Below are 12,442 nucleotides of genomic sequence, written 5' to 3' on the forward strand. Positions count from 1 at the left end.
CCAGCTGTTGGTCCTCATCTCTTTCTACTGTGCACTTCTTCAGTGATATCATCCAGTCCTCTGGCTTTAAATATCTTTGGTATGCTTCTGACTCTTAAGTTCATATTTCCAACCTTGACCTGTGACCCTTGTCTTCCACACTAATATAGCCAATGGCTTACTCAATATTTTAGCTGAGAATCTGTGGGTATTTTTAAACTCTCGATTTTGTCTGTTAAATTTCCCTGCTCTAGTCTTCTCTGCAGCAAGAAATTGTACCAATTTTAACCCAGTTGTTAGGCCAGAGGTCTTGAAGTTATTAACTCTTATCTCTTCCTTATATCACGCAAGACCTGTGAACAAATTCTTCTATTTCTCATCTCCTTCACTGTTGTCCAAATTACCATTACTTTTTAGCCAAGACTTCTGCAATGGTGTCTGAATCAGTGTCACAGCCTTTTCCCTCATTGATCATCTGCCGTATTCCAGACATTGTGCATGGCAGGGGCCTCACCCTTGGGGATTCACTTCTAGTGGAGGAGACAGACATGAAGACAAACAGGTAAATTATCATGAGGTGTGTGCTAAAGTGGAGGTGGAAGAAAAGTTGCTTTGGGAATATAGTAAAAGGAAAGTAACTAACTGTGACCATCCACTAAGAAATATTTGAACTGTGTCCCCAAAGATAAGTATGAATTTGCTAGGTAGGTAAGTAGGGGTAACCTACTCCAGGCAGATTTAATGGCAAGTACAAGAATTGTAAAAGCACATGGTGTCTTAGGCAGCAATCTTTAAATGAGGGTATGCATACTCCTGGTAGCTGAAAGTTTTTCAGGGAGTTCCTATATATGAAAAATTTTAAGGGAATCCATTTCCAAATCCTCAGCTTTCAGGTGTCTGCTTTCCTAAAATAGCTCTGCTTGAGAAGGAGTCTATGTTCACAATAGCCCTTCCCCACATTCTAGTAGAAAGGCACACGTCTCACCCCTTCCAAATATCACTTTGATGCCTTGCCCTGTGCTAGGATGTACAAATTCCTGGGGTGTCAAATAAAATGATAAATTGAAATAATCAGGCTATGGTAACATAGGATACTTCCAGATTTACCCTGTTTTATACACATTTCTGTTGAGGATGTTAGAAACAGGATTTGAAAATGTTAGTATGTTCTCAATTTAGACAAGCAGAAGTTGTATAACAATGGTATCCTCCTAAAAATAACAGAAATGTTCTATGGACTACCAGAATTTTCAAGATGCGTTGGATAAAACCAAAGGGTATAAAATTTTCAGGATTACTTTTGGATTTAATGGCCTTTATTCAATAAGCTAATTAAAACTTATATTTAGGCAATAATTAGGACTCATTCCTAAACTTATATTTAGGAATAATTAAACAGGTATTCCAATTCCAGTCGATCCTCTTCCTATGAACCATATATGAGAGATCTATGTGCAGAAATTGCAATTTAGCTAGTAAAGGAGGAACTGGGATTCAAATCAAGATCCACTTGACCACAAAGGCCCTGCTCTTGGCCATGTGAATGTCACTTCTGACAGGTCTGTGTACTCTTCTCTTATGCAGAATGTGCCTATGGCTAACAGCCAGCCAGGGTACTGTACGGAGGAAGGCCCAGGGCCCAGCACTCAGTGCCTGGCCCGTAAAAGTGATTCTGCATCTGCTGAAAGAGGCTGGTGGGTCCATTATTTCTAGGTGTAATTTGGGGAGCTGACAGGATTTGGTCTAGAATAAAATATCTCTTAGATAGTAATGATGACTTCAATGCCTGAAAAAGATAGTTTGCCCAGACTTTTCCCAATGGACTCCTGATATGTGAATTGTTCTTCATTGGATGGAACACTGGAAGCAAGACTTTACACCTTTTAGGATGTTCAATAGTTTAGAAACTGATGTCTACACTCATGGTTTTCTTTTCTTTGCATTTTCAAGGCTGAACTCAAGTATTTGGGACCCTAGGAAAGAAGGACAAAGAGCCAACTGGAAAACGCTCACCCAGGGTCCCAGGTGTGAGTAGCATCGGAGTTGAGTGCTTGTTCTGTTATGAGCTGGCTTGAGAGTGCTTTCCATACTCCTCCGTGAGTTTAGAAGGGAAATGGAAAGCAAACAGACAATTCTTGGGGAGAAGAGTAAGTGTGCTCCTCCAGCCCCAAGAGTGGCACCAAAGCCCAGTGGTGTAATGCTGGCTTTTCCTTTCGCCTAGCACTTTCTCGTCCTGGTGAGGATGAAGCACGTTCTGCTCCCTGCATAAAGTTTCCCCTAAGGAGAGTGCTGTGACTCCAGCTGTGAAAGTGATTGATGTCCTTCTAGACCCCAGAGGCTTCCGCAGGCATCCACTGTCATTTCAAAGCAGGAAAAAAGTGCAAATGTGTGTGGGGATTTGTGTGAAAAAACCCTTTTTCTTTATTTTGTCAAAATGGAGAGGAAGGAAAGCGAAAAATGTGGGAGTGAGTACTGGGCTTCTGTGATGAACAGACTGCTTAGATTTGAACAGCGGAAGAACTCTCCTTGGAGAATGAATTGTTTGGCCTTTCATTCATCCATTCGTTGAGCAGGTGCTAGGACCCTATTATACGCTGGACCCTGTGCTGGCTTTGGAATAAACCAAGACGAATAAAATTGAGTTCCCACCATGTGTGGTGCACAATTTTGAGGCAACTACATATGCTTAAGCAAAAAATATTACAATGCCATTTGAGATGTGATGTAGAGGAGGTGGGAATACTACAGGAATGAGGGACCCTTCCTTCAGCTGTTGAAAGGGGAACAGGTAGGCTTTATAAAGATAGTGACATTTGAACCGAATCTTCAGAAGCATTTAGCATCAGGGCCAGGCACTGAGCCTGGAGGGGGCTGTGTGGGTCTGGAAACTTGCTCTACCACTGCCTAGCTTTGTGACTTTGGTTATGCCCACCTGTAAACGAGCCTAATAGCACCATAGGGCCATTGTGGGCTTTAAAGATATGGTGTCCGCAAACGAAATGCTTAACATGGAGCTGTGCACAGAGCAAATGATCTATAAAAGCATGATCTGTCATCATGGCCCTGGCTATTGTTTATTGTTGTTGTTGTTGAAGGATAAATAGGAATTTGTCATCAGAGAGAAGGCGGAGTGCAGATGAACTGGTTGTCCAGAGAAACGAAGCAGTTTAATAGGCTGAATAGAGGGTCCATAGATGAGGGTAGGGGGAGAAAACTCCCTCTATGAAAAGGGACTTGATCCTCTTTGATTTTGGTTTGTATTTAGGGGTGGGGGTGAGGAGGTATTGAAAACTCCTGAGGATATTTAAAAAATTAAAGGGAAGATGATGTGGTCCAAGTTATTTTAGACTCATTCTCAGGAGGGTTATGCTGAAGGACACATTACTTGTGGGTGTTGAGAATTGATTTGATTTTACAGATGCTTTTTTTTTTTCCTGATGAAAAAACAGGCAGGCTGGATGTCAGCTGAGCCAGAAGTTTTCAGACATGTGCCCAGCCTGGACCATGGCGGCAGCAGTGTTTGTGTACTTCACTGGGATTCTAATGGAGTTGACTTGGAATCTCGTTTCATTATCTTTCCTTTAAATCAGGATTCTATTAGACCAATGGTTCTCAGCCATGGTTGTACATTAGAATCACCTGGAAGATTTTAAAAAGTATCAATGCTTGCACCATACCCCTAGAGACTCTGTTTCACTTGGTTGGGGGCATGTCCTGGGCCCTATTATTTTGCAAAAGCCCCCCGAGGTCATACTAAGGCACAGTCAGTGTTTATAGTCATTGTCTTGGGGAGTCCAGGGCTCATTGGTGTGGTTTAGAATGACATTGACTGTAAATAGTGGCATTGGGCCTTCTTTTAGAGGTACTGCTGCCTTGGTGATAATGTGCTAAGGTCCTTCCTTTCCTGGAGAGTGAAAAGGATGTTCTTAGTAAATAGGTTATACAGTGAAGGCAGTGGCTCATCTGAACAATCATCTATTCTCATCCAGTCTACCCCCTTGAACTCAGGTTTGGCAATTAATAAGAATAATTTCTAAAAAAAAAAAGAATAATTTCTGGGCCCTTGAGTCCTGCCTTTGGAGATGCACAGGACCCTCTGTTTTGCTCTTGGTCTTCCTCCCTGCTCTCTACCAGCTTTGCCCAATTTCTCCCCCAGGGGCTTTGCAACTCTGCCTTTTGGGCGTTGACCACTTGAGCCTTGAAGCCTTCCCAGCTTTGCCACTTGGGGCCTTCCAGAGGGAATCAGCTTGCTCTGCAGTTACATCTGGGGCACTTTGAGCAGAATGCCAGGCCCTTCCCAGCCCTGTTGGCAGATATCTCTTCTACCCCTGGGGTGCCCACACCCTACTCCCAGGTGGGATCGTTGGCATCCAAAGGGCACAATCTCTTTAGAAGGTGCCTAAGGTGAGTCAGCAATTGAATTGGTCCAAGCAGATTTCTTTGAGGAGCATTAAATAGTGCCTGCTCGGGGCTGGCCCCACGGCTTAGTAGTTAAGCACGCGCACTCCACTACTGGCGGCCCGGTTTGGATCCAGGGTGTGCACCATTGCACGGCTTGTCCGGCCATGCTGAGGCAGCGTCCCACATATAGCAACTAGAGGGATGTGCAACTATGACGTACAACTATCTACTGGGGCTTTGGGGAGAAAAGGGGACAAAAAAAAAAAAAAAAGGAGGAGGATTGGCAATAGCTGTTAGCTCAGAGCCGGTCTTTCTCAGCAAAATGAGGAGGATTGGCATGGATGTTAGTTCAGGGCTGATCTTCCTCACACATACAAAAATTAGTGCCTGCTCCTCAATAAATGTTACATTGATGTGAACTACTTTTTGCCAAAAATAAGATGACTGGACTCACAGAGGGGGAGGCAGGACCTTTTGATCTTCTGCTGAGCACCCCGTGGCGATTCTGACTGTTGGACCGAATTCTGGGCAGGTTAGCTCAGACTGCATGCAATGCAGGGCTGAAGGTTACAAGTGGTGTTCCTGCAGACTGCCAAATCTCGGAGCTGGCTCTCTACCAGAGGGCAACGTTTGAAGTCTCAGTGCACAGTGATGGAGGGGGAAAAGAGGATCAAAATTAGAAGAGAGAATCCCAGCATCAGAAGGACTGCAGAAGTCTTCAAGTTTACCCTCCAATCACCTGGAAGCCAAAGGATGTATCCTTTATATATACAGTATCTTACTCATTTTTGGTATTCCAGTAAGGTTTTTTAGTTCTTTGACCATCTATAGTGGCAAAAAAGCCCTAAAAACTTATGCTCTAATAATCACAATAATTATAGATTATTTTCCTATGCCTGGTAGAGCATCTAAGTAATAAAAAACCTAAGCATGACTGAAAAGAATTTTTTTTTTTTTTTTTTGCTGAGGAAGATTCGCCCTGAGCTAACATCTGTCGCCAATCTTCCTCCCTTTTTCCTTGAGGAAGATTAGCCCTGAGCTAACATCTGTGCCAGTCTTCCTCTGTTTTGTACATGTGTTGCTGCCACAGCATGGCTGACAAGTGGTGTAGGTCCGCACCTGGGATCCGAACCTGCGAACCTGGGCTACCGAAGCAGAGTGCACGGAACATTAACCACTGGGCCACAGGCCGGCCCTTGAAATGAATTTTTTTTAAGTTACATAAAAATTCCATGCACAGAGTTGGTGATTATATATGTAGGAGAGGTATCTATTGAAGCAATGACATGATTAATTCCAGTAAGGAAACAGTGGTTGTGAGCCCAGCCTTCCTCCAGTGCGTGCTGGCTATACATGAGAGCTCATACGGTGGGTGCTACGGTAGAAAAGGTGTTAGGTATACTTGTGCTCCTTCCGCCAGTAGCTGTTTAATAATGCAGGCGCATTAATCGAGGAGGAAGATGACACAGTGGCTGCCTACAGCAAATCCACACATCGTCTTAAAAAGTGGGCATAAACGTGGTTCTGTTGCAAAAGACGTGGGGACGTGAAAGTCTGTTTTTTCTTTCTTTTGGAAACATACACTTGTTAGAAGGGTTAGGATAATTGAAAAGTGGTTAAATAAACAGCGCTTTCCTACCATTGTCAGTAGACTGTCTCGAAGTATTAGCTGTTTATTTCACTGACATATTCTGAAGGGTCTACAGGGGGCTTTTTCAGAAGTCAGGACCTCAATGTAATATACAAGCATTGATTCCGATATTTCCCTTGATAACTGTGCTCAACCATATTGGGGTCGTAAGTCAGTAGGGTTCACTGGCTGCCGTAATGCTCACTGTCACCAGTAATAAGTACAAAGGACTTGCTCTAAAAGCTGGCTTATAAAACTTTAAGGAAACTTGGATTGCTTAAGTGAACTTGCAAGGCTCTGGGAGGGGCCAGGTGGGCCTTAGTTGTCTACTTATATTAATTTCACAGAGTTTAAAGGGTCAAGAAAGGCGGTTGGAGATGCTTATTAATTTATGAAAGACAGACTCTAGTCTGTCTCGCTATCTCACTTCAACCATTCTGCCTTTCCTTTTAGAAAATTTAATATAAATTAAGCCTTAGCAGACAAGAGTGCCCTAAAGGATTAAGTCTAAAGTTCACAGCTGGACTAAAAGGATCCAAAGATGCTATGTCTTTTTGCTGGCACAATTTCATTTGAAGTGATGATCGAACAATAGAACCACATAGTGGACATAAAACATGAGAAGAAAAAAGCAATTAGAGGCATACTGCAGTTAGACAAGGGATTAGGATATATTAAAAATATGAGATATGCTTGCTTCTAAGGATTTTTTTCTTGTTTAGCTAAGAAATAATGGCTTGTAACAGGAGCATCTTCTTGGCCTTAAGTGGGGACACAGTTCTTGTTAAAGATGGGAAGGTTTATGTGTCATTACAATGTCTCAAAACATGTCTGATGGATGAAGCCAAACTGCTGAGGAAAAGAAAATGGAACATTGCCATAGAAACTAAAGCCAATTTTACTGATAGAAATGTTTCTTCTTGGTTGATTAGCTTTGGAATAAAGAGGGATGGCCACACTCCTGTAATGGGGGATACTTAAAAATGCAATACTGAATTTAGTCCTCACAAAGAGCTTAGGATGTTTTTCCCATTTTACAGATGCAGGCATTGAGGCTCAGAGAGAGTAATACATTTTCTGAGGTTGTACAGCTAATATCTGCCTGAGCAATACTGGGAAATAAAGAGGTCTGCCACTGCCCCACCCCTCCGTCCAAGGGATCAGGTTGAGGATCACTACTGCCAAGGCGGCCTTTTCTTGTAGGAAGCCTTTTTTGAGCAGCACATCCAAGAGAGGGAATAGCGTGTGTGCCAAAGCCTGGAGTGAGGGATAGAAATCCAGCCAGTTTGGCTGCAGTGCGGTGGGCATGGGGGTGTAGGGAATGCAAGATTAGGTTAGGAAGGCAACAGGAGACATGCAGGGTAAAATAGGCTGGTAATTTGATTTTCACTCTAGTTGCAATCTGGAGACATTTGGAGGTTTGAAGCAGAGGAATACTCAGATTTATTGATCTATGAGTTTAGAAAGATTACATTGAGAGACCACCACTTCCTACTGGGAAGGAGTAGCTGGTGGCAGACTGTGCTCCTGTAGAGAATGACTAAAAAAGCAGATAAAATATACAAGTCATGTGTTGGAAGGCAGAGAGAGCTGCTGGGGAAAAGATAATGAGAGCGATTGAGACTCTGGAAAAGTGAGCTGACTTCTGCAGTCTCTTTTAGACTGGGTTCATCTGCTGGTCTAGATACAGGCAAGAGGCTTAATATCCAAGATTTGCACTAGTGGAAGCCTGCTACTGAGGAAAAGACAAACCAGTGGAGCTTCTGGGAGAGACTGGGGGGCCTCATGCATGCAGCTAGTTTTTCCCTCAATTGAATTCTGAGGCTACATGGAGTAGGAGGCAAAAAACCTATGCAGAAGTCCTCTGAAAAAGAATGCAGCCAAGTTTTCAGCAGTCTTCATAGTTTCAAGAGACAAAGATTAGAGTTCAGAACTCATTATGGGAGGGGGATCTAGTGAGCACACCAGACTTTCAGGTGAAAATCTTGGAAGGCTGTATCTTAAATAAGGGCAAACAGGAAATAGATTCAGCTTTACCTTGACTGCAACAGAGTCTTGAAACAGCATAGTCTCTGATTAGATTAAGGTGATCAGCTGTTACTCTATCTGCCTAAAAGAGGGAGGAATAAATGATCTGTAGAGGAAAATAACATAACCTGGAGTCTCTGTAGGTTTTATAAACAATATCCATTAAATCAATGATTACTAGGCATGCCAAAACACAGAACCACACGACTAAAAACCAAGAGAAAAACAGTTAAAGGAAATAGGCCCATAGGTGATCCAGATATAGGAGTTAGTTAACAAGACTTTTAAGTAATCAGATATATATGTTTAAGAATGTGGAGAAAATAGCTGAAAATATAGAGGATGTATCAGAGATTTGAATCTATAAAATCAAATCAAATGGACAATTCTAGAACTGAATAAACAATATCAGTGACAGTAATCTGGACATAATAGTAAGTGGGATTAGTGAACTAGAAGACAGGACAACAGAAAATCTTCATGTGGTAGCACGCAGGGATAAAAGAATAGAAAATACAGAAAAGAGCATTATAGACATGTGGGACTCAGTGCACAGATCTAACATATAAATAGAATCCCAGAAGGAAATGGTAGTGAATGGAGCATGGGGAATATCTAAAGAGATAATGGCTGAATATTTTCCAAAACTGATGAATGATATTAATCTACGGGTTCATAAAGCTCTGTGACACCAAGAAGTATAAATACAATACCATAGTATTGTATTACAAGTAAATATAAGTCTGCTAAAAACCATAGATAAAAAGAAAAGTAAGGCATATTACCTTCAAAGGATGAATAATAAGTTTGATACCCGACTTCTCACAGAAACAATGGAAGCCAGAGGACAGTGGAATATCTTTAAAGTACTAAGGAGAGTACTATGGCTTCCAGTAAGTGGAATAGATTTTTGGGTTAGAGGTGGCTAGAGAGGATATGGGAAGAACAATTGAACAATTCACAGGTTTTACAGTCTTACAGTGTCTTGTAAGAGGTGATTGTGGTGTGGACCGGGGTAGTGATGATGGAGATGGATAGAAGTGAACTGATTCAATAAATATTTAGGAGGTCAAAAATCCTCAAAAGAACTAAAGAAAACCCACCAATCCACCCAACACCCCCATTCTGCAAAGACTCTGTCTCGTCTCCACGATTGTTTTCTTCTTTTCTTAGAGGTTTCCTTAGTCACCTCAGGGACCATCTGGTTGACTGAAATGAAAATACATCTTTTCCACAGGATAGTCTGTTTCATAACCTTATGCTCGCTCATTCTTGACTTCAGATCTGATGCTCAGACAGTGACTGAGTGCACCTCTGGTTTTCTGTGGAGAATTCCATGTGCCACTATAACAGGAACTTTGGCAGGGGGCTTCAGCGTCCCATCTTATCCCAGTATGCGATGGTGAGAGTGTGGGGTTATAGACAAGTGGATATAATAATAGGCCAAGGGCTGGGTTGGGCAGAGGTAGTGCTTTCTTTGGTGTCCCTCAGTTCAGAGAAATCTGGACATGGGGAGGCTAATGTCAAGTCTGACTTCACTGGATCCAAACACCACCTTTGCCAACTACCCATTGTGCAATCTTGGGGTTCAATTTCTTCCATCTGGAAAATAGGATTGCTGGTATTATCACACAAGGCAGTGTCAGATACTGGACCCAGGGTCAGGCACATTCGGATGCTCAGTAAATGCCATATTCTACTCCGCTGGCCTGTCTGCACTGAGCACAGTGATCTAGCACAGACCACATGCCAGGACGAGGCACTCAGAGCTACAGACCATACTGCCTAGCCCTCTCAGCACATGCTGTAGTGATCTTTGAACACATTATTGTGTATCCTTGGTCAGGAAGGAATGAGGAATATCTAAGAAGGGAGAAAAGCCAGGCCTATTTGAGCAAGGTATGGGTCATGGGAATTGAGAGGGGCAGAAGAACTAGATAACAACTGCTTTTCTGTAAGTTCAGCTTGGTTCTTGATAAAAATCAGAGCTCTGCTAGGTTAGTATCTGCTCATAAGAGGTAGCTGAGGGGGCCGGCCCCGTGGCTTAGCGGTTAAGTGCATGTGCTCCACTATTGGCGGCCTGGGTTCGGATCCCGGGAGCGCACCGACCCACCGTGTGTCCGGCCATGCTGAGGCGGCGTCCCACATAGAGCAACTAGAAGGATGTACAACTATGACATACAACTGTATACTGGGGCTTTGGGGAGGAAAAGGGAAAAAAAAAGGAGGAGGATTGGCAAAAAAAAGGAGGAGGATTGGCAACAGATGTTAGCTCAGGGCCGGTCTTCCTCAGCAAACAAAAAACAAAAAACAAAGAGGTAGCTGAAACCAGTGATGAGTGTTTGAAGGGAAGGGACTAATTAATTTATATATCACTTTCCTATTGCTGCTGTAACAAACAAATTACCATGAACCTAATGGCTTGGAACAACACAAATTTGTTCTCCTACAGTTCTGGAAGTCAGAAGTGTAAAATTAAGATGTCTGTGGGGCCGCATTCCTTCTGGAGTTTTCAGGGAAGAATCTGTTTCCCTTGTCTTTCTCGGTTTCTAGAGGCTGCACGTCCTATAATCCTGGGCTCCTGAGCCCTTCCTTGCATCAGTGTAACCTCTTATTATCCTTGTCACATGTCCTGCTGCTGTCTCTGATTCTCCAGCCTTCCTCTTATTAGAACCCTTGTGATTCTGTTGAGTCTACCAGGATAAATCAGGACTCTCGCTCCATTTTACATTCATCACATCTGCAAAGTCCCTTTTACAATGTAAAGTATCAGAATCACAAATTCCAGAGATTAGGACATGGACATCTTTAGGAGGGGGGTTATTAAGCTTACTACAATTTTATTTTTTCTTAAATTTGTGGTAAAATATGCATAACATAAAAATTTACCATTTTAACCATTTCTAATCGTACAGTTCTGTGGCATTACGTGTATTCACATTGTTGTGCAACCATCACCACCATCCATCTCCAGAAGTTTTTCATCTTCTCCAACTGAAACTCTGTACCCATTAAACACTAACTCCCCATCCCCAACCCCCAGCCCTTGGCAAACACCATTCTACTTTCTTTCTCTATGAATTTCACTCTAGGTACCTCATAAAAGTGGAATCATACAGTATTTCTTCTTTTGTGACTGGCTTAGTTCACTTAGCATAATGTCTTCAGGGTTCATCCATGCTGTAGCCTGTGTCAAAATTTCCTTCCTTTTTAAGATTGAGTAATATTCCATTGTATGTATAGACCACATTTTAAAAATCCCACTCAGCTGTCTAGGGACACTTGGGTTGCTTCCATCTTTTGGCTATTGTGAATAATGCTGCTATGAAAATAGGTATACAAATATCTGTTCAATATTTACTTCCATTTCTTTTGGATACATACCAAGGAGTGGAATTGCTGGATCATATGGTAATTCTATCTTTAATTTTTTGAGAAACTTCCATTTTCCACAGTGGCTGCCCCATTTTACATACTCATCAGCAAAGCACAATTGTTCCAATTTCTCCACATCCTCACCAACACTTGTTATTTTCTGATTATTTTGATAATAGCCATCCTATGGGTGTGAGGTGGTATCTCATTGTGATTTTGATTTGCAGTTCACTAATAATTAGTAATGCTGAACACCTTTTCATGCATTTATTGTCCATTTGTATAGTTTCTTTGGAGAAATGTCTGTTCATGTTGTTTGCCCACTTTAAAATCTGGTTGTTTGAGTTTGTTTTTTGAGTTGTCAGAATTCTTTATGTATTCTGGACATCAATCCTTTATCAAATATGTGATTTTCAGATATTTTCTTCCATCCTGTGGATTGCCTTTTCACTGTGTTGATAGTGTCATTTGATGCACAAAAGTTTTTAATTTTGATGAAGTCCACTTATATGTTTTTCCTTTTGTTGCCTGTGCTCATGGTGTCATAACCAAGACATCACTGCCAAATCTAATGTCATGAAGATTTTCCCCTATGTTTTTTTCTGAGAGTTTTATGGTTTTTAGCTCTTGTGCTTAGGTTTTTGATCCATTTTGAGTGAATTTTTGTATGTGATGTTAGGTAAGGGTCCAATTTCATTCTTTTGCAGGTGGATATCCAGATTTCCCAGCACCATTTGTTGAAAAGACTGTCCTTTTCCCATTGAATGGTCTTGGAGACCATTCAAAAATCATTGTCAAAAATCATTTGATCATATAGGTAAGGGTATATTTCTGGGCTCTCTATTCTATTCCATTGGTCTATATGTTTGTCTTTGTGGCAGTACCACACTGTTTTGCTTACTATAGCTTTGTAATAAATTTTGAAATCAGGGAATGTGAGACCTTTATTGCTATGACTGAGGGTGATTACCAGGGCTAGAAGTTTGAGGTGTGCCTGTGACGGCAGAGGATGAATAAATTAATAACCTT

The sequence above is a fragment of the Ceratotherium simum genome, chromosome 3 (genome assembly GCF_057802395.1).
Source record: "Ceratotherium simum simum isolate JZ-2026a chromosome 3, ASM5780239v1, whole genome shotgun sequence".
In the NCBI taxonomy this organism is placed as follows: domain Eukaryota; kingdom Metazoa; phylum Chordata; class Mammalia; order Perissodactyla; family Rhinocerotidae; genus Ceratotherium; species Ceratotherium simum.